At 43.5% G+C, this 23,630-nt stretch overlaps 1 long non-coding RNA gene across 1 annotated transcript; it reads left to right on the forward strand.

Moving 5' to 3' along the window:
* The first annotated feature begins 7 nt into the window (after positions 1-7).
* On the forward strand, positions 8-23,501 carry LOC308059483. Its single transcript, XR_013926269.1, has 2 exons — positions 8-1,920; positions 6,140-23,501. It is a non-coding gene; the product is annotated as an uncharacterized lncRNA (long non-coding RNA).
* Positions 23,502-23,630: the final 129 nt, after the last annotated feature.

Below are 23,630 nucleotides of genomic sequence, written 5' to 3' on the forward strand. Positions count from 1 at the left end.
ACGGCGCGGGCTCTCGGCCCTGGCAACTCACCCGGCCTTGCCGCCCGTGCTGGCGGTGCCCCGCCGCCCCGTGAGCGTGGTGCTGTGCCCGCCGGGGGAGCGGGGTGCGGGGGAGCGTGCCTGCACCCCGAGAACGACGGCGGCCCTGCTCCCGCCCTTACTGCTTCCCCGAAACATCACCACGCGGTTTCCATTCCTTACGCTGTTTCTTGCGTTCTCCGCTAAGCGAAGAACCGCCCTGTACTTCCAGGATGACTATTTATACATTGTAATCTCCCCCAAGGTTTGTTTTCCTCTCTATTGTTCTTTCAGCTTTCCTGCAAGAAAATAAACTAGAAATAAGTAGGGTGATGGACGAGAAACTCAATTACTTAGAGTCTGATATATCTTTCCAATGTTCGATTTCAAATTCTTCCAAGTCTCAAACAGGATGCAAATAGTGGAAATTATCAAAATCAATTTGCAGTTGTCTTGCCCATGTACTTTATGCCAACTGATGCTTGAAAGGGGCTGGGGTTCAGTCAGTGAAATACTGCAATTTGCCACGCAATCTTAGTAGATGCTCCCTCAGGCCATTACAATTTTGATGCCAGTTCTGCATTTCTGATTTACATGAGACCATCATAGAGCCAGGAGGCTTGAGCTTAGCCAAACCTGTAGAAACACCAGTTAATTCATGATTATTTAGCATTTCTGAAGTTACTTTTCTGTAAAAGCTGCTCAGGAGCTGGATGACTCTAAAAAGAGAAAGGCAACTGTGCAATCGGGCATATGCCAGACCAGTGCTAATGGAAAGAGTAGTTCAAATCCTCCTTTCTTCTAGCCTCTGAGGGTGATAGCAAAGCTGGAAAATGGCAGGAATGCTCTGGGGGAAAAAACAGGGAACTGCTAGTGTATTACCAGAACATTTCTGAAAGGAAAAGGCAATAGGGGATGCCCAGAAAACAATTCTGAGAGGATGACTGCTCCCTGGGATAGGATGGACCCAGTACTCCATTTCTTTTGATGCAAAACTTATGTATTTTTCATATTGGGGGTGTTGGGGAAAACCTGCTAAGACAGAGTGGAGTGAGAGAAGCCAATTGATGGAAGAGAAAGAGTGTGATAAAATTCAGAAAGTGTTCCTGAAATTATTCAGAGCTAGAAACTGGTTCCCAAAACGTATGGATGCAATGTCAATTGCAGAAAGGGTTATTCATGTTCCCTTTTTTTAAAGAAAAAGGGAAATGGTGCTTGACATTTGTACAACAAAGCTGCTTCCGAGGGACTACCATGCTTTAAAAACTGGGAAAAATAAAAAGCAAGGGAAGAACAAACTTCTGCCTGTGTCCCTCCCTCCAACCTGGTGTTAAGAGTAATTGTTCAAGAGGAGCCTCCCATGATTTCTGCACAGCCTGAAGTATTTCTGTGTTGTCTTCTAGATTTACCCTTTCCCTCCCTCCCCACTGGTCTCCACTTGCAGACTGTGTCTTCGTTGGTCTCATCTCAGCCGCTGCTAGTTCACCCCACCCCACTTTAATGGCTCCTACCCAAGCTACTCCTCAAGACATTTGACTCAAATTCCTTCTTACTTAGGTTTCCCAACACACACATACAGCGCTCTGCCATAGCACTTCAGGTCCAGTTATTGCCTTGTCTCGTCTCTTCTTGCTCCCACACTCAAGATACATGCACATGTGCATCTGCCCTTATCTCCCTGAGCCACCTCGCTGTAGATGAGCCTTGCCAGACCTCCCATCAAGGCTCCTCCTCTAGCAGGATTTTAGAAAACCTGTATGTGGGCAGCACTTCAGTGAAGACCCACCCAGAGGGAGCCCCGAGAGCAGGAAGGCTGGCATGCTGAAAACTGGCCCTGTGATAGTGCTGCCCGAGCAATGTCTACGTCTACCAGATGAAATGCAGAACATGGATTTTTCAAAGGTACTGAGTTCTCTATAGTGAGGATTGCCAAATGGCTGTGCAAAAGAAACAAACAAACAAACAAAAAACAAAAAAAAAACCCACCAAAAAACAACCACAACCAAAAACCAGCAATGGCCACTTGGAAAATGGTGGTTGTGCATGATATAATTAAGATACAAAGAATCACTAACAGAGACTGAAACTAAAGCAATGATTAATGTGACCTATTGAATAAGCTCAGTAAGACGTAGCAAGCTTTCTGAGACACCTGGGATATAACAATAGACAAGGGAACTGGGATAACAGAGCAGTGCCGTCAAACTGTATAGCGCAGAGAAAAAACGAAGTTATATAAGAGTAAGTAGTGCACGTGTTCCCCAAGAAAGTTCTGCTGAAGTTCACGAACTTGTCGACCACCAGGGGTCTCGAAAGACCCCAAGAAAGACTCCTAAGAGCAAGAGTGCATACATGAGTGCCTTATGCATATGTACATCATTTCAGGGAAGTAGTTATAATATGTATTAGATTTCAGGTTCTTGCCATATTTTCAGTATCATGCACATGCATGTACATACTGCCTGTGCAACGCTTGTGATGAGTTTTACCTGCCATATAGCACATAAACAAAAGGTCTAGTGCCGGATATATCAGATTTAGCAAAGCTTGAAATATAGTTCCTTGCTCATATCCAGCAAGTCTGCTACCAGAAGAAATCAAAGGCAGCAGGGCTCTGTCAGGCGCAGCACCTTTGGGTTCAACATCCCAAATGCCAAGGAACGGGGAGAGGAGTAAGTGCAACCACCGCCGGCACTTGTTCTACATTGCTGAACTAGATGAGCTCAAATGCATATTCTGAAGAGATTCCCAGGACACTCTATCACCTCCAGGAAAGAAAAGCGATTTTACTGTTCGTAAGGGTGAGAGAGCGGCCTGGGAGAAGAAACCCTCAGAGAGACAGAGCAGCCCTGGAGAGGAGACCCCATGCTGCCGTGAAGCACCCTGCCAAAGCATGCCCCACCACATAAGGGCTAAGGTTTCTCGAGGTAGTATCTAAACCGGCTGCCTTTACAGCAGGCTCAGAAAACGCGCTGCAGAGCACGCCGCACGCCGCGGTCACGCAGTTTGTATTCAACCGACCCAACAACCGGCGTTTGCCGAGGGGAGAGGGAGCGCGCACCCTCCCACCGCACGGCGCACAAGATGGCGGCGGCGCGGGGCTGCCGCGCTCCCCCCCGCGCGCGGGGCCGTGACGCATGCTGGGAGCTGTAGGACGGCCCGGCGTCGCTCCCTCGGCCGGCAGAGCAGAGGCGGCGGGTGGCCGCTGAGGAGCGTGTGGAGCCGGTTCGCGCCTCGTCGCTTTGCGCGCAGCTCTTTGGGAAAGGCGGGGTGTTAGGCTGGCCGCGGAAAGACGGGTGCCCGCGCCCCTGTGGGGCAGGGGGAAGCCGGGGCTCTGGGCGGGCCGCAGCTGTGGGGCGCCGGTGGGGGCGGAGGGCGGCCGGCCCGAGCCGCGGTGTGCGGTGGGGAGGCGCCTGCGGGCCTTGGGGTTGCCGCTGGGCAAGCGGGCCGGTGCCCGCCGGCGAGCTGCGCTGTGCGGAGCTTCCGCTGCCGCGGTGTGGAAACCGCCATGTCGCCACCCCCCCACCCCACCCACCCCGTCTGCGGTGTTAGGCTCCTAGTTGCACCGGTAGCTTTCTGGTTTTCCCACCTGCAGGCAAAAAAAAAAAAAAAAAAAAAAAAAAAGTGACAACACCTTAATATACCTTTCAAATATGTAGATACATTTGTGGTGTGAAAACCACACGGATTGATTTCCGATCAGTCAGCATTATACTGCTGTTCAAGGTGACTGTTCACGATGTGGTGAAGGTCTTGGACATCTACGGCACAAACAGCAAAAGTGAATTTCCAGAAGCAGCAGTAGAGAGATACGTACACGCATTGCTTATAGTTAGTAGTAAATCATGTAGTAATTATAGGTTGGTCTAAGTCACATTAAACCATAGATGTGGCTGTATCTCTTAAGAAAACGATAAAGGTGCATCTCAAACACTAGCAGGTCACCAGCCAAAATACACATACTTGCAAGACACCGATTGATTGGGCCAGGGGTTCACTACCTGTTCCGTCAATGTTTTCCATTTTTCTGGAGAAAAAACATAGGATATGCATGAGCCCTATGAATATGATTACATCTCAAATGCATGTCAGCCTCTCCAACAAAGTCCTGGCTGCAAGGATGCCTAAAGCAGTGATCAAAGATGCAATCTTCTGCCACGTTTGCAATGTTGTGTTTAACAAATAAACAGCTTTGCCTCCAAGAAAGGCCAGCTCTTTCAGCAGTTTCTCCTAAAGTGAATAAGCTGCCTTATCCTAAATACCGGCTGACTGCTTGTATCAAAAAGAGGCAAGACATTTAGTGGAAGTCTGTTATATATGGATATTTTTGTTGAAGTTATCCTAAAGACATACACAGTTAGTTTGACAAGATGTAATATGCTTAGCTCTGCTAGCTGTTATTGTTTGAATCTTCCCTGATACTCATTTTGTTGCCTGGGACCTGTTGGTATGGCAGGTGTGTAGTTACCTGGGTCATCTTAATTGGTCCAGTACTTAGCCCACACACACTGAATGGGAAGGCACATCAGTTGAGGGCAGTAGAGGCAAGTGGTGTTTGTTTGAACTCCAGCAACCATAGCGTTAGTATGCTCTTTACAAATGCCGGTGAAACTTCTGCTATACTTAAGCAAACAATATTTTTTTATGCCTACAATGAGTTTTTCTTTAAAATTCCTCCTTCATTCTTTCACGCTGGAAACCACAAGCAGCAATTTTTATGCATTCTGAGGGTATTTTGGCTTTGTGATGCTCTCTTCACATCGCCCAGATTGGAATCCCTTGAGATTCCGTAGCTTTCTTCCTAAACCTTATTTAACAGCCATCACCTGCACAGATTCTCTTGTGTGTTTTGTTTGTTAGAAAAAAAACCCTATTTGTTTTGGAGTTGATGAGAGGAAGATAGTACATTATTTTTGGCAGAATTACATGCTTCCTTTTAGACCACTCATTTTTCACAAGTAACTATAACCAGTAGTTTTAACATTAGCATCATGGAAATTTTCCCATTAATATTACAGGACACTCAGAGGAAGCAGAGGACATCTACAGTGAATGGAGGAGCCAGTTAGAATCAAAGTACAGCTCACAAGAAATAGACTATAACCTTTAAAGAATATTTTATGCCATAAAAAGCATGCTGGATTTCAATGCAGATAATACAATTTCAGTGTGTGTCTGCACATTTAATGAAGTAATAGCCCAGTTTTCCTCTCCCTGAAGTTAATAAAAAATAGCTTGAACACCGACACAATGCTATCCTTGATTCTTTGAGGTAAGCCTCAAAAGGCTTAAACGGTAAACGTTTAACAAAGGGAACACTCTTCTCCAGTATCTCTGAACTGTACATACATATATATAAAACCTAAACTATTTGCTTAATTTTATTAAGGCAAACCATGTTCCTTTCAAATCTCCTAAAGTTAACCCCTGGTGTTTACACTCATTTCTGCTGTTTACATTGGCTTCATAAACCTTCAGCCTAAACAGAGAAAAAGAAGTAAGGATTCTTCCCATGAAACAGCTCAAGAGACAACTCCTGACGTCACTTAAATGAAGCGTACTTCCTTCTGCTTCAATATAATTACATTGTGAGATCTTAAAAATAACAACAAAATAAAAAAACCAAAACAACTAAACACCTGTACTGGGTTTGCATGGCAAAGCTTTGGTAGCAGGGAGGGCTTCTGTGAGAAGATGCCGGAAGCTTCCGTGTTCAGTGGAGCCAATGCCAGCCAGAAGATGGACCCACTGCTGGCCAAGGCTGAACACATCAGCAATGGCAGTAACACCTCTGTGACAGCACATTAATAAGGGGGGAGGGGGGGGGAGGGGAAGCACATTGCAGCACTCTCCAAACTATCAAGCTGCAACAATGTCTTTTACTATCTGATACCAGCATATTCTGCATGCAGTCCCTCTAGCGCCTTCTCCTCATCTCATCCAGGGCCCACTCTCTCTTCTCTTGCCCCTCCCTCGGCTGCTCTCCCTTCATTGGCTCTCCACCACTGAACAGCACCAGCCACAGCTGCACCTTACCTACATCAGCCAACCCACCGTCCCTGAAGCCAGCCCACAGCTGTATATTATCAGTGTGAATTAACACAGCTTCATTCCTCTACAGAAGCAGAAATCTGCATCAGTAGAAGAGAGGAGTGGGACTATGTGAGAGCAACAATCCTGCAGACACCCAGGTCAGTGCAGAAGGAGGGGCAGGAGGTGCTCCAGGTGCTGGAGCAGAGATTCCCCTGCAGCCTGTGGCAGGGCCTGTGGACCCATGGAGAGAAGAGCCCAGGCTGGAGCAGGCTTGCTGGCAGGACTTGTGACCCATGGGGGACCCATGCTGGAATAGTCTGTTCCTGAGGGACTGAACCCCATGGCAAAGACCCATGCTGGAGCAGTGTGTGGAGAACCGCAGCCTATGGGAAGGGCTTATGTTGGAGAAGCTCATGGAGAACTGCCTCCCATGGGAGGGACCCTAGGCTGGAGCAGGGAAAGTGTGTCAGGAAGAAGGAGTGGCAGAAAGGACGTGTGGTGAACTGACCACATTAGAGAAATCAGGAATTAAGTTAAGCCCTGGGGAAAAGGGAGAGGTGGGGAGAAGGTGGTTTGGGGTTTTTCATTGCTGATTTGAATGGTAGTAAATTAAACTGATTTCCTCAAGTTGAGTTTGTTTTGCCTGTGACAGTAAATGCTGAGTGATCTCCCTGTCTTTATCTTGATCCACGAGCCTTTTGTTCTATTTTCTGTCCCCAGTCTGGTTGAGGAGGGTCATGGTAGTGTGGCTTTTGTGGGCACCTGGCATCCAGCCAGGGTCAACCCACCACAACACCCTAATTTACTGTAAAGCTACAGACATGTCTGGGGTAAAAAAGGGCTTTGCTTCCATATGCTACAGATGGGGAGATTACCATTACCTATAAAGGACGTTCCCCGGATGTTGTTTAGGTATCTGTTTCAAACTCAGAAGTTTCAGCCAAAGCAATTGTTGCTTCTAGGGACAAAGCTAACATTTCTCCTGCACAAGGGAAAAATTAAAAAAATGCTGGTTCTAAAGCCCTCAAGGATTTCAGCAGGATGATGGCCTTAGTGTCACAAGTGTGCTTTCTGCCATCCCTGTGAGGGTAAGTCCAGATTCTTGCAACCAGGCTATGTTTGTAACGCCACATGAAATATTTGAAGGACAGCTCTCCGGCCAAGTGCCCAGACCTGGCCACATCCACCTTGCAAAGCAGTCACTGCCCTTCCATAAACCTAAGACACAACTATTAGTATGTTTGTCAGCTTATTTTGTCAGCTGTTTCTTTTCCTGCCAAAAAAAAAGGCTTATTGGAGTAATGATTTCATAGTATGAAGCTGAGAACATGTATGCCGTGCTCCAGAGAGTCTGAGGGTGGTGAAAAAAGATGATGCTGTGCATGGGAAGAAGAGAGGAGGAAGGCTGATGTGGCATTTGCCTGGTGCATGCTGCCTGGTGGAATGGGCTGCAGATGCACCGTCGGTCCGTCTGGGACAGCGCTAGTTGACAGGAGGCAAACCTTTCCCAGGACACGTGCTTGCAGTTAAAGCATAATAGGCGATTAGCTGTACAGTGCTTAAGCTCGTTTCCAGGCACTGCTTTTTTGCAGTACTGTAGACATAGCTTTAGAGTCCTTTGGGAAAAAACCATTATACTGTATGTGATCAGTAGAGACTTCTTTAATTTTAGAAGGTCTCAGGCCAGAGTTTCCTGAAGCAGTTTAAGAAGTTTCTGCTGCTGGCTGTTTTCTCACCCACCACCATCACCTGTCCTGGCGCAGCTGTGCGCACAGCAGCACCACTGGTCTGCAGATGGGTTGAGAACTTACAGCTGTAGCAAAATTGAGCAGAAGCTTGGGTTGAAATGCAAAACATATATAGTAACAAATATTCTTTAAAAAAACATAAAGACTTAAATAACTTCAGGGGGACATCCCAATTAAATTGATTTCAATATTTTTGTCTTTGTTCCTGTCTTTAAAATAATATTAACACTTCAAGACAGCAGGGAACTAAAGCTAAAACTTTCACACCCTTCTGGTTTAAATGGACCATGAAGAAATTAGGGACTGTGAAATGGTGCTGGCAACAAGGCATGAAGCCTGCAGGTGTCCAGGCAGCAGGCTGTACAATCTTTGGGTATTCAATTGTATTTGCAGTTTTATCTTCAGATTTGCCCTTTGGTGGCCCAAGACTCTTAGAAGACTCTAAGCACTCTTATTCTCAGAGAGGCTTGATCATGGTAGCAGAGTGAGGCCAATGCAGCTGCAGAAGTATTTGAGGGGGGAAAAAGTATGAAATATTCATAATCACAAGTAATTTGATGGGTTTCCATTGAGGCTTTACAAATGCTCAACCCCATCCACATAGAATAAATGTAAGGAAGGTATACAGAATTTTGCTGTTCCCCTACAGGGTCTGTCATTTTATGTTGCTATGGAGGGCAAAAGACTGCAGGGGAAGAAGCAGAAATAGGGTGTTTATACATACCACATACAATGGTAATGAATAGTCTGTAGTAGACACAGTCGTCTGCCACACTCTGGGCATTAGGACTGTGCATACTTTCCTTGAGAAAGAAATTTCTCTCTTGGAATGTGAATCTCCCTTATTCCTGGCCTTCACACTGCAGCATCATAAATAATGCAGTAAGCTGCTGCCCCGAAGGCAGGAGCTTGGAAAAAGAAAATACAGACCCTCTGGCTGCCTTGATGTCCAGAAATGTGCTGAGGGAGGCAGAGTGTGAGAGGGCATGTGCAATATGAGTGGGGAAGGAACAGCTGGGGTCATCGCAGGCAAGGTAGGTGGATGAGCGTTTTGTGGCTGGGCAGAAGTAGCCTGTGCCAGGGAGAGCAGAGGGCACCCCACACCCCCAGACTGGGCGCAGAAGTGGCCATTTTCTGGATGTGTGGAGCACTGTGCACCAGCGCGTGTCCCCTGGCTGTCAGAGCGGGCTGCCCAGGGTGTGAGGAGCACCACGTTCCTTTTCCATTCTGCAGTGCCCACAGCACAGAAGAGTGTTTTTTTTGGTTTCTTCCTCTTTGTAAAGCCACTGCCTGGGTATTGATACTTGCAGGGAGGTGGTCCCTTGATGTGGTCTGGAGAAAAGTTCTCCAGTTCAGGCAGCTGCAGAGGCTGAGGTAAAATCCTTGATGTTTCGAGGGGACCTTGGGGTTCACATGACTCTTATTTTCCACTTTAATATGACCTCTGGAATCCCAGCAATCCTGCTCTTCTCCATGTTTTTCACTCTTTCCCCTATTTCTTTGTACTATTTTTTTGTCTACGCTCAGACATTTGGTTTTCCTCAGTTCTTTTTCCCACCCACCTCTCGTTTTTGTGAGGTAGGAAGAGATGAAATGATTTTTTGTTTTATAAAGAAAAAGGCTGATATCTCTCCTGGCATGGGAGATTAGTGACAAAATTTGCATCTGCTTTTTCACCGAAGTCTTTTTTTCATTCCCATTCAGCTTTCCAAAGGAGCTTGTGACCACCTCCCTGAGGCTTTCTAGTAGTGCTCAGGAAGGCTTCAGACAACAGAAATTCTGTGTAAGCAACTTCCACCCCGCCTGTGTCGCAGCTTCTGATTTCTTCTTGTAGCCTTCAGCTCCCCACACCTCCGACTCGTGGTTGGAGTGCAGGTCCCCATTAATGCTCTTTGGATGTAGGCGTTTTTGCATGACTCAGAAAGGCAAGGGTGAGCCCATGCACGGGGTCAGGATTTTTCCTCATACAGCTGTAAGAGTACAAATTGGCAATTCATTACAGTAAATGGTGGCTGATACAAAAATCTGACACTGTGCACTTGTTCAAAGAGCCAGAAAAGTTGATGTGAAGTACAGATAAGCAAATTGCACCTTCTCTTGAACTATCCTTTTGCAAAGAGAGGCATGTCCTCATGCTGCCAAACATACTGCATAACTTCAGTTGATATGCTGGTACAGTAAAGTCTTTCTTTCATGTGTCCATTCTTTTGCTAAGCTCTATTTTTCATGGTCATCTTATTCCAAAGAAGGGGAGAGACTTCAAAAAAGAACGAGATACAATGTGGTCTTTTATTCTGTGAGGTCACTCAGTCAACACCTTCTGTTCCTCCCTTTGCTTCTGTACCTTTACATTGAACAAGTCAGACAAAGCAAAGTTTCAGAACTCAAGGTAGTGTCATTGAAAGATGATTTAGCATTCTTGAAAGGTTTAGCTGTCTCTAGTACAACAGGATCTGGACTATGCCAGTTGTGGAACATCAATGTAAAAAAGTTACCAAGGTAACCTTTGGAAGGCACAAATAACAAGGCCTGCTATAATGAAGATATATTTTCTTGAAACATTCTTGACAGTATTTCATCTGATGTGACAAGTGTACTTTTGAATTATTTCAAAACAAACTGACATGGCAAAATCCATATTGAAGAAAGTGTTGCTTAACTTAATTACTTCATTAAAGAAATAATGGTGGAGATAAGGTCAATTTTAAAGTTTTAAGTTCACATTTTCACATGTTTATACTTTGTCCAGTAGTTTGATATTTTTATGCTTTATTTGACCCCTATGCTTTTAAGTGACTTTTTTATAATTTACAAAATTTTTTAGTCATCTCCTGAGTTATTTAGACACTGAACATAAATTTCTGTAGTTAAAACATTTGGGGGATGTGTATTTTCTTTTCTTGCTTGCTTGGATGACCCCAAAATAACTTTAGCTTGAAACTTGGCATGTAGTTACTTTGGAACAGAATGTCATTTTTCTGAGTGCTCAGAAGGAAAATTATCTCTAAAACAGTGAAGGCCTCCATGCTCTTCCCTGCACAACATGTATTTGCAAAGGAGTCCTTTAGTTTGGAGTGTTGGTCCTGACTTCATGGGAAACAACCATGAATGGCCTTTGCTGTCCTCAGAGTGAGGATCTGACTAATGGATTTTGGAGAAATAAGTGTAGGAAGGGGTGGAGTTCTGGGAGCAGTCATGTGTCTTCCCACATTTTCTTCCTCTCTTCTCAAGCTGAGACAAATTGTTGTGGACAGACAATAGCTCTGGCTACAGTTATAAAATGAGGGATATTTGGCATGAGGTAGAAGTCAGAGGTGGGTTTACGAGTCAAGGACTAAGAGTGGTGAGGAGCAGATGGTGTGGGAAAGAATTTGTGGAGTCGAATCGATCTCTGTGAATTATGCCTTTGTGGTGTAAAACCCCACCCTCTCGGTCTTCCTTTGCTTCCAGGCTCTGAGCAACTTGGAGACCAGTTCAGAAATATATTGCACATGTTCCCCATCCCCTCTGCCCACTCAGTCCATCCTAATTTAGTTATAAGGAAGGCTATGCAAACCAGTCTGAAAATGGGATTGGAAAAATAAAGCTTTTGTTTTCCCCACTCTCTCATTGCCAGAGACTTTCTCCCATTTCTTAGAATACCACCCAATGTTAATTTCATAAAGCTGCCCACAATGAGCTTCCTTCAGGCTTCTCTTAACATTGTTTCACTGTGTATAAATACTACTGTGAAAAAAAGAAGCGATGAGGAATGACTCTGCAGGCTGGTGGCTGCGTCCTTCCCCCAGGAGGCAGGACCTGGACCTACCCCTGCTCCAGTCCATGTTCAGTTATTCACAGAGAATGAAAACCATCAAGAGGAAAAACTGTCAGCCTAGTCTATTCTAGCAGCTGGTGACCACAGCAGTTCTTCAGATATGGGGAGAAGTGGATTCAAATGTCTAAGGTAGAGAAACTACCATAGTCCTGATTTACACCCCCTTAAGTGAGTTCTTTCCAATGAACTGGGAGTAACAACTCTCTTCCTCTGATAGTTCTGTGATTCCTTTCCCCTAATCAAAGCTATCTAATACCTAGTATTTCAATTAATTTCAGTACAACTCAAATTATTTTCTCAATTAATGGGATTTTTTTGCTTTCTTTTGCTTAGTTTTAGATAAAATTTTTATTATTAAAAATCTAACAATAGAAATGTTCCCACTATGTTTTATTAGTGAAATTCAGGAGATTGTTTATGCTAAATTAAAGCAATTACTTCCTCTTGTCTATTACTCAGGCTTCTATCCCTGGTACACAAAGAATTAAAAATGTGTTTTCATATTCTTTCAAGCCTTGAGTAATTAATTTCTCAACATATTTATTTTGTGGTAAGTGAATGCATCTTTGTTCTTTCTTGTCTATTCTGCCTTCTGGTATTAGTCAGTGTGCTCTGGACTAACCAGCTTTTCCCAGGGAGGAATGGTTCAGCTAAAGATTGCACAGTGCAATTTGTTTATTTTACCATTTGCAAATACAGCTAAACAGATGTGACGCACCCTGAAAAAAGAAAGCAGGAAAGCTTCAGATGGTGGGCTCACCTATGTTGCTTGGCTGTTCTGCTGGAGACTGAAGATTCAGCAAAACATGTAATTAGCTCATATTTGAAATATCTTGTTTGGTTGGAAATTAAGCATAAGCCAAACTCAGTTCCTATTTAGCAAAGAGTATTAATACATGCTGAAGTATTAGTATCAACTTCAGCGTCTGGCTTAAACTGTGCTTAAATCTTTAAGGTTAAGACAAATCCATCTTTTAGAAAGAGAAAGCTCCTTAGCTGTCGTTGTCATTATATCTGTGCGCATAATTTGGAGAAATATAGGGACAAGATGAAAAATAGGAAATTAATATTCCCTGGTTAATCTAGATTTAAAGGAACACTTTTATACGAGTCCATTTATGGACTAGTTAGACAAAAGGCAGCAGGGGATCCTCCTTGAACCATGGGAAACAATAAAAAATTTGGCTACTGGACAAAACAAAATAGAGGAGAAAAATTGATTTTTGCCTATTAAAAAGAAAGAGAAAGCATTGAATGATTTTCCTGTAAATCCTGTTGTTATTACCTGTCTTTTTACTAATTATTAGATCTTCAGACAGGAAAGTGATCTACATACATTAAACTTGTATTGATCTAGAGAGAGCCCCTTACAGCTGCAGGCAAGTGAATGGGCTGGTATAAAGTGACATTCAGGCTCATGCAGTTATGAGGCAACAGCACTTTAAATCATATTTTCATTTGAAGGCATGGCTTTTGCATTTGACTTTAAAATGATGCAGATACCTGAATGCCCAACTCGGCAAAATAGTTTGGAATCATCTGTTTGAAAAACACGTTAACTGATAAGATACTGTAAAGGTACTCAAGAAATGATGACTGCCTGCAGTCGTGCTGCTAACTCATGGATTGTAACAATGAAATGCTTAATTAATCTTTAGGAAAAGCAAGATCTTTTCCTTCACCTATTTTCCATAAGCTCTGAGCATAGAGCTCTTCACACCAGCCCTCAGGTGATGCCCTTCTGACTGGCAAACAGCCAGTTCCAGCGTGATCTTCCACTGATAGCATGCATCACTGTGGCTGTTGTAGGAGTAAAGGGACCCGGCGTTCAAGGGAGGACAAAACAAAAGCTGAGGACAATAATGGAAACGCAGGGATCGCCAGTGTGGCAACACTGAAGGCATCTGCGTTATCACATTCAGTGGCAGGAGGTGAACATCATCCCTGAATACAGTTTCTCCGGGGAGCCTCTGGGGCCCTTCAGGGCTGGAGAACAGAAATGAGGGTGATGCCCAGACTCTAAGGGATGGGACAGTGACAGTGATGTGGGAGGCTCTGGGTATCCTGCTGCTTTCAGACACAGGCCCAAGATGCCCAGGGGTCAGAACAAACAGCCATGCTAACAGGCACAGAAGACAGCTTGGTAGGTCTTTTGCTCATTTTTTTTTTTTTGCTTGGGTGGGTTTTGTTTTTCTGTTTGTTTTGGGTTGTGGTGGTGGTGGTAGTTTTTTTGTGCTTTTTTTATCATCTTGTGATATTTGCTATCAGGAAGTTTAGTGTTGCCTGCTACATCTTGTGCTCAGCCTGCCAGTGGGATTCAGTCCCTCACGTTTCTGTGGAATTCAGATATGGGTGTGCAGACCTACACCTCCCTCACCTATTCCGCAGTGCTGGCTGTGCCCTGGTACCCTCAGCAATTCATCCCACACCTCATATGGTGGCAACTTTAAGAGAGTGAATGCAGACACAGATATAAACGCTGATTTTTATTGGTTAAGTAGCTGGGTCTGCTTTTTTTTTTTTTCTTAATTTCTTATCCCCAAACCAATTTTCTATCGTAAAGTGAAAATAGTAAGGGCCTATTTGTTCTCTCTGCAAGTACTTACCAGTCCTTCTTTGATTCATACACAGTGTACTAGCAGTTGTAAAATCAAACGGAAGGTATTCAGGGTACCCACTGACATGTCCGATGGTCCTGTATAGGCTGCTTTCTCCTTTCCATAAGTTCGGGCACTTGTGAATATCCTGTGCTTGAACAGCGTTGGGGCATATTGGTCTGGATTCCCCTGGGCTTGGGTAAGATGCAGTTTCACTGATTAGAGTAGAAGAAGTTGCCAGGAACTAAAGGACCAGTTAATGTCCTAATTAAGTCAAGTCAATGCAAGAAGTTTACCCCTTTAGAAAAGCTATATTTAATAGATGCCATACTAATTAAGGGGGGGTTGGGAGGAGAAATACAGTCAGTATGCAGTCAGTAGCTGCTTTGAGGAGCCCAAGGCCAGGATTAAACTTGTCAGAAACAGGGGACCCAAGTCAATGGAAAATGTAACAATCCTCTTTGATGATGATCAACTTGACAGCCTACTAGAAAAAAGGAATAGATGGGATATCTTGCAGCCAACTATCAAGTGTATAACGTATTATGCTTATTTTCCTTGCATGTGTCAGTTAAGAATGACTAAAGGTGACCAGCAAACCAGAGGCTTTCAAGCCCCTAGAGGAATAGAGATCCTAACCCCTGGTCCAGGTCTGTACTTGTGATGCCCAGTATCTCAGTGCCCAGGGGCCCTTGGGGAGCTATAGGATTCTCCTTCATCAATCATCAAATGAGGGCTGCCTTGGGAGTTTATGAGAAAACCTACAAATCCAGGAGAGCTGGTGTTGGATGGAATCTTCTTAGTGGGCAGTGGGTACCGAGATGAGTCTTGGGTCTTTCCAGATTGTGAGTAACACAGGAGGAGAGCTGAGAAAGGCTGAATAATCTATGAAGCAGATTGTTTCCAACAGCCCAGAAGGTTGTTTTTCCCAGTGCTGACATTGAAAAGACAGGATGTTGGGATTATAGAGATGCTAGCTGGAATAAGTGGCTCATTCCCATCCCATATTAATAGTGTATTTGGCATCCAAAGGATGACATTTTGCACTTAGATTCTTGTGTAAACTAAATCCCTTTACATGACACTGGTGTTTTTATATTTCTACTTAATTTATTTATTGAAGGCAATTGTTTATATCAGGCTACTCATGCGATGTCCAAACTTCTTCAGATCATGTACACTAAGCTGTTAAGCAGAATAGCCTTGGCTACTGAAAGTGGCATAGGTTTATATCTCATACATAACTGAGAATACCGAGGACTAGAAAAATGTTCCTGAGAAATTATTCAAGTACCTTTTGAAAAGGAGATACAAGAAAACTGACTTATACCTATAAAGCATCATATAGACAGAGCATAATACATAGGAAACATATGGTTTATGTATAGAGCATGAACTTGAAAATGAAGACTGAAAGACATTTTACTGAGCGAATTCCCAAAAAATCAACAGATGGGAAAGACATGGTTATTTAAAGGCTGAGAAATGGCACAAATACTGTTAGACTCTGACTATATTTCAGTGAATAAACAAACGCAGTCCTTAGTGCACAGTAACATAACATGTCATTCTGATGCTAAGCACAGTCCGAGGTAAGGAAAATGCTTCATCTGGTTGTTTTACGATCATCTCCCACATTTTAAGCATACATTGAAGTGAAATCTACATGTGGGCAAGGAAAAAAAATATATACAGCCTATTTACAATTTAAAAGAGGGTATTAATTCTTATACTTTACTTCCAGGGAGGCACTGAAGCCCGTTCTTCTTCTAGCAGGCAAACTGAGGGTGCTGGTGTCTCGGCACCCTGCTGAGGATGCTGTTGCTGACTCTGGGCATCGTGGCTTTTCCCAGCCTTCCCAGCAAGAGACCACTGCTAACCCCTGTCCTCGTGCAGGGAAACGGTACCTGACAGATAACCACAGCTTTCACCTGACTTTTCTGAGAATTTGCAGGGCATTTTTTTTTTCTTGTACAGTAGTTAGTTTTTCTCATTACAGGAAAGCCCTGCGTACTGTTAACATGGATGTGGTAGCATGTATGGAAATGTCTTCACGCCAGGTTGGAATTGCCTTGCTGTAGCTCAGGTGCCAGGATTTAAGTGATGTTCTGCTCTAAGTTGGGTTCATACAGACAATTTCAGAGTAAAGGCGCAGCACTAAACTGATTATCAGATTACATTTTATTTTTTAAATGTTTACTGCCAACAGCTTACAGCCTGTCTGGAGACAGATGATTACATTTTCCACCTATTTATGAAAATAAATCTCTTTTCCTCAAGATGCCTTTTCTGTTTAAGCAAAACTAAATATCTGATTTTTTGAGAGACTTGCTGTGGTTAAATTGCTGCCATATATTTCCTGTAGTAGTGATCTCAAATGAGTTTGAGAAAATAATAAAACTTTCTGTAACACCCTTAGTCCTTCTTAACTAACAGGGCTGAATACAGTCAAAAGTATAGTTTCCGAAATATCCAGCCTCAACCCAGCATGGTTCTGTGTTGCTTCAGGTGTCATTTAAGCATGCCGTAATATTCCCAGGAACTCCAATTGTCTCTTCACAGATGACGTTATTATAAATAGGACATCATTTTTCAAACAGATGATTTCTGGTGCAAATGATTTGCAAAGGTGACCTTGAATTTGTGGAGACATCTACAAACCTTCTTCCTGGTATTTAGCTTCTTCTATTAAAGAGCCAAGTAAGGGAATGGACAGCACTTCCTATTTTAACAACAGGAAAACACTCTTCTAGGATGTGCCCTTTTCATATTTTCAAGTGCAAAGCAAAGTGAACCTCTTGTACTGCTGAGAACCTCTGGATCTCTTGGTACATGAACCTATTGAGAAACCCTGCTGCAGAGATTGCACAAACGTGTTATAGCACCAGTGTTTGGATCCCACTGCAGAAAACTTCATCTTGTTTAGTATTTCCAGCTGAGGGTGGAAAGATATCCTTCCAGCCTGGAATGATTTCTTGGGTATTAGCTAAACATATCCAGGTTTATGGCTAAACTGAAATGTGGAAATCATAGATTAATGCCCCTTTTTTGCAATTTCTCAGATAATTACTTAATTCTGCGCACATGAGGGGTTCCCCTGACCACACATGTGTTTTCAGAGGGGACTTCAGCTGCATGGCTGTGCTTGTGAGATGGAAACTTTGTATGAAATAGCTTGTTTTATTACGTGCTTAGACTGTGGTTTGACAAGATGATTTAGGGTGTTTCATACCATATGTAACAGGCACAAATTGCGAAGTGCTGGACAAACTCACTCTGCTGGTTCATACTGGTTCAAAAAATGTAGGTAGTAGGTATGCCTTGTCTTAGAGACTTGCGTAGTCTGAATTATTATATAAGGTACATATAAGGTATTATATAAAGTCTTATACCGCCTTCTTTTGGCTCAAGTATTGTTTGTCCTGCTGCAGTTGGCATAAAACCAACATATGTAACATATTTTGCATTCTGAGTCAGCGTAATGCAGAGGTGTTCACATCTGCTATCATCAGATTTGTGTTGCCATGTGATCCAGTAGTACAGCTTCTGTATCCATCACCATGACTTATGTCAGTTTTTACAGGAGAACTTAATCCAAAAAACAGCAAAACTCCCTCTGAAGTCAGGGGGCTTTGGATCAAGTCAGTCCCTCATTTGCCTTGCTCCCCACAGGTTGAAACAGACTGGGTAACTTAATGGGTTTTTTAAAAATGCTTCATTTCTTAAGAGAACAGCTTTGACATAATCTCATTCAGTAAAGTGTTATAAAATTGACTTTCCCACAAATAAGAAGCAGTACATTAGCTTTTCAGAAAAAGCATTTTATATTTAACAGTGCCACATCTTAACTAATTTTTAAACTGATGTATCTGTGGTATTTTTTGGAAAGAAATCTCCAGTGTAGTTACTGAAGTAGTTACTGTCTTGTTCATGTCTTAGCCCTGGGGAGAACAGGGAAGGAACTTGTGATGTGACACAATAACTGCCATGAGATCACCCCTGGCTCAAAGGTGCCCTCAGCCTAAGGCAGATAGCTGAGGCATCTAACAGTAGTATCTGCTTAAGCTACAAAAATTAGATGTAGTTTGGGATTTCAAAGGCTTCAAAAGATGGGAGTGTTTCAATATGGTTTTAGTTGTTGCCTGGCTTAATTACAGTACTCTGTTAGCACAGGCTGCTGCTGGTTTCTTTTCCTAGCAGCAAATGTGAACGCACTCCTAATTCTCCTGAGAATGATCCCGTTCCCAAAGTCATACTCATGATAAGGCTTGTGACTGAAGGAAAAAAAATAAAAGCTGCTCACAAAGTTGTGTCTCGGATCTTTTCAGACCTGTAGTTTGATTCCTGAGACATGTTTCTCTACATTGTCTTTCAAAAGGTGTGCACCTGCCAGGCCAGGTGGGGCCAGCCTTGTCAAGATGGTCACAAAGGCCAGGAGGTTCACGATGTAAGTGAAACCACGTTACCTTGTCATTCCAGATAATCATTCGCCTGCTTACACATGTGCTTCTGGCTACAGAGTCACAGCATGAGACATGCCAAAGTCACAAAAAAGGGCTGTAGGGTACTGTGGGAATAGTTAGCATTGGAAAAACCAGTCAGCAGATCTTTGCGGCATTTCATATGGTTCCTGCAGTTCTCTGGGATTCAGTGCAGCCCCAGTGCTCTGCATCATTAGATTGTAAATGAGATTGCAGAGGTGATGAGTTGTTGTTTTGGTTGAGTCTTTTCTGTCCTATATCTGCTCCTGTAATGAGGCCACAGTACATACTGGGAATCCTGTGTGCTAGAGCATATGGTACCAACTGTGACGGCAGGAGAACTTGTTACATCACTCTAACACTAAGACATTTTTTACTCTCTGCATAGGCTGTGCTACAACAGCACAGAACTGCTTGGAGTTCAGCGTTTACTCAAGCCAGTCTTAGGCAGTAGTTTTATTACACTGTGCGTACTGAACACGCATTTTTGCGGGGACCGATAGTGCTTGGGAATGGACTGGAGATCAACAGCAACACAGCACATTTTTCCTGGGGAGAGAAGCCGCAGCTAATTGACTTCAAGGCATGTGAAACAAAAAGGCCTGCTCTCGGAGCAAGGGGAACTACAGCTTGCCCAGCAGAAGCTACAATGATCAAGCAAAAGCAACAAGTTTGACAGAGTTTCCACTTTCATTTCTTGAGCACCAGGGCCAGGGAGCCATAGACCTGAGGGCTGGAAAGTGGAAGGCGAAAAATTAAGCCAGCTTAGATAGTATTGCAGCATATGGACACACTGAAAAAGGACACTATTGAATGATGGCAGTACAAATCTGCAAAAATTTTGGCTGCAAAATTTAAGATCATTTGCTTCACCTCTCCTCCTCACTCCCACCGTGTATCATCTTACCCTTGGGATTTCTATTAGGACAAGAGTATTTCCACCTTTTCTTTGCTGATGAGAGCCATGGAGAGCCTTAAAGGTCAATTTATTTATTGTAAAAACAACATCCTGTTTTTAACCAGGTCCCATGCTGCTGAGTTAGGAGTGTCAGTGGTGAGAAGGTAAACAAAACAGCAGCAGAAGTGGGAAAGAGTCTCGTAGTTTGAGGGCGGCATTCGAAGCGGGGCTCCGGAGCAGAGCAGAGACAGGTGGCAGGGATGCCAGCAGGGGGCTGGGATGGGGACCTGGGGAGGGACCACAGTGGGGGCGAGCACCGGGACCAACCAAGAACGAAAGGCACATTCATGGCACTCAGAGGTGTGGCGAGGAAAGAGCAGGTGGGAGGACATGCAGAGCCCTGGGCAAAGGGGGAGATGCTGCTACAGGGAGATGGGGTGTAGAGAGGCTGTGGCATACAACATGAGTAGACCGTCATAGGAAACCGTGTGAAGACCCCAGCTGTAAGGCAAGGGGGGAAAAAAAGTGCACCTGGGTGTTTTTAATTTGACCCACAGTAAAAAAAAAATTACAAAAGTTAAAGCAAGGAAAGAAACAGAGCACGAGCTATGTGTAAAGAATAGAAAAGTCAGAAAAAACTTCAGAGGAATAGTTCAGATTTAATAATTAAGTCTGTATTGTAGGCCTGTATTGACAAGAAGCAAATGGTGTCCTTGAAAGGTGCCTTCTCAAATTATGTCTCTTTCTTATCAGTAAGAAATAGGGCTAAGTCTATTAACCTCCTCCAACTTTCTCTAAAAATGTTTTGTTTAATCTAAAAAAAAAAAAAAAGCATATATTTTTTCAGAACATAAAGTTAGCTCAAACAGACTGAGAGTGCTTTTCCTTTTAATCTTTTGATTTGCTTAAGGAGCTGAAAAAATCGGCCTGAGGCTCAGCCAGAGCAGTTACAGGTATTTTGCAAACTGCAAAAGTTCACCCCTTTTTAGTTAGTGTACTGGGGTACACTAACACGCATCTCTTTGTGGGGCAGAGTAGGAGCTTGCAGAGTTACTGACCAGCACTGTATTGTAACTCACTGACACGACCTGGAAACGTGCCACGTTTGCATTGCTCAGCTAAGGACTCGTTCAGCACATCCCAAAGAGAATGACAAAGCGCTTTCGTACCCACGGGCTGCTGCCAAATGATCCTGAGGACTGCGCTGAATTACACCGCTTTGCAGTAGGGACCCTTATGCCAGCAACAGCCATATTTCAGCAATGCACTGGCAGTGACCTCTTGCTTTCAGCAGGCACAGCTCTGATGCTGGCAGAAGGCCAGGCGAGTGCCATATAGGGTGAGCTTTGCTGACTCACATGAGCCATACATCCTGTGAAATCCTCAGCTGACCTGTGAACAACGCAAAGGAGGATGGATCTATCCCTAATGCTCTAACTCAGAACTCAGCCTAGTTTTTATGATATTAAAATCTTTCCCATTAGTGCAGAACTGCAGAATGGGTCTGTACGGCTAAAATCAAACAGCAGAGCTCGCATGTTTCTAAGTTTTCAACTTGAAAGGAAAATGAGTATCTAAATGCAATGGGAAGAAAGTAGATTAGAATTAACAGTATGTCAAAATTAACCATTTCAACATATGGTCCATTGGATGGCCAGGATTTGTTACAGTATTCCTGCTTATACTGAAAATACTGTTAGTTGGATGTGAGCATGCAGGCAGTTAATGGAAAGAATGGGCGGACTGTGTTCTCTTATTTAAGATACCAAACTGCTGCGCATGCACACTTGAATTCTGCTTTCCACTTTGAGCAGATACTAACTCACCATTTCCATTCCAAATGTTTATTTTGTTTATCTCTTCCCATCTTTTTCCCAGGACGCATGATTGTACTCAGAACAAATTCTCCCCCTCAAGCTCCACAATGCATTAGAACTAATTTCTACAGCCAGAAGGACAATCTGTGTCATAATTTCTGTATTATGAAAACATACAGTGTACTGAAAGTTGGTAAAAATCTAAGTATTCATTCATTATTTGCTGTGTAGTCTTCTGGGAGATCTAAAAGCAATACATGAAAAGACTATCAGTGTCTCAGGAGGATAATGAGAACTTTTATTGTCCAGGAAAGAAAAGTTTATATTGAAGCTTAGTGGATACCAACGCTACGCATGTGAGGAGCCATCCTGTTTTAAAAGAAGACAAATGTTTTTCTGATGGTGGGAAATTTTCCTGGGATACAAGAATGATGTGCACCAAGAGAGCAATCAAAAGACAGTGTCTCACCAACTGTTCATGATCTGGCTTTCTGTCCTCACTCCACTTACCTGGGTTGGTCCAACAAGAGGTGCCTAGAGTTTATGTGACAAGATCTGTGATGCACGGGTGAGATAGCAGCTGCCCCCTGGTCCCAAGTTTCAGACAAGGGCTGCTGTTGCAGTTCATGGATGCAGCACATCCACAGCTACTAGTAGTGCAGCACCCGCGGCAGCCAGCTTCCCGACAGACTATTCCCTCTCTGCTTGAGAGCTGGGAAAAGTCTGACAGCTCCAAGAGACATTTCTGAATTGCAAATGTGGCTTTGAATGGAACAGACACATGTGGCCATTTATTTATATACGCTTAGACTGCTGACTTTCATTTAAGACTTGAAAATGAAATTAGCTTTTTTATTTACATATGTGGGGGTTTTGTATTTATATAAACTTAGGTTTATATTCTGGGGGAAAGAGGAATAAAGATACTGAGGCACAATGCTTTGCCCTCCTGTACAGCAGCTGACAGAATTAAACCTAGCCACATACAGGTCTAATCATTGCCACAGTCTGGACCGGTGTGACTCGGATCCGGTGCTCTTGTCTCCTTAGACTGCTTTGTGAGCGGAGCCCTGGCTCTGGAGCTCACACCACAGAGGTGGACATCTGCCTTGTCCAAAAGCAACAGGTGAGCAGCAACTCATCTCCTTCATGGTTCTGTCTCACTTTATAGCAAGCAGTCTGGCACCACACAGGGACTGGGACTCGCCAGACCTACATCACTGGGATGCTGCCACAGCTCTGCGGTACCAACACCAGGATCAGCTCAGCTGTCTCTGCACTGAGCATCTCCCTTCCCCTGCTGCAACAGTGAAACTGTAGGGAGTCTGCCATGCCAGTGCCATAGTCAGACACATGCCATGGGTTCAGCTTTCTCTCATTGGCTTCTTGTCTGCACCTCCAGGATTTTTCAGGTGTTTCTTTTTGTATTGGTATTAGGAAGGCTTAGTATTATTCTGCTTGCATGTCTGGATGAAAGGAATTCAGTGCAGCATTATGGAGGCATAATATAGCCTAGCTACACCAAATGCCTCTCAGGAGGCAGCGTGTGGTGACCGTGGGCTGGTTTGTACAAGTTATGTCTTGGGAAGAGCCAGGACAGTGTCCAAAGGAGAAATTCAACCATCTGGAATCACTTCTGTGAAAGCCCATAATTTCTAAATCCCAGAGCTCTAGATCCTACAGTCCATGCACACCCAAAAATACAATTAACATTGACAAAGGAAATGGCTGTATCAAACAATCTTGAAAAGAGAGCTTATTTGTGTTAAATACAGATTAAATTCCAAGTTTAAAATGGCAATCAAGTTTTTAATTTCTCCTTTCAGCTGTGGTTTTGTAATAAGTAGAAAATAACTGCACAAGCATTGGTTAATTTAGAGAAGTCTGTTCTGAAGGGAGATTTTGCAAAATGTTAGGAGTAATAAAACAAAGCCATTTTTACATTGTGCCAGAAAAACGCCAAGTTAACGAAAAAGTCTGGCCCCAAGCTGGACCACCAAAATAGAAACTAAAGATAGCGCTACAAATATAGTCCCAGAAATTGGTTCACATCAGTTTGGTTATCTTCTAAGTTAAAAAAAAAAAAAAGGAATTATTTAAAAAATCTGATTTAATACTACTTTGGAAAATCCCACTTGTATTGCAAGCCATCTCCATTAATGCAAAAGCCAAGACTCACTTTTTTTGTACATGCATAAAGGTTGTGTGTAAACAAGTTGTA

The sequence above is a fragment of the Falco punctatus genome (assembly GCF_963210335.1).
Source record: "Falco punctatus genome assembly, chromosome: 2".
Classification (NCBI taxonomy): domain Eukaryota; kingdom Metazoa; phylum Chordata; class Aves; order Falconiformes; family Falconidae; genus Falco; species Falco punctatus.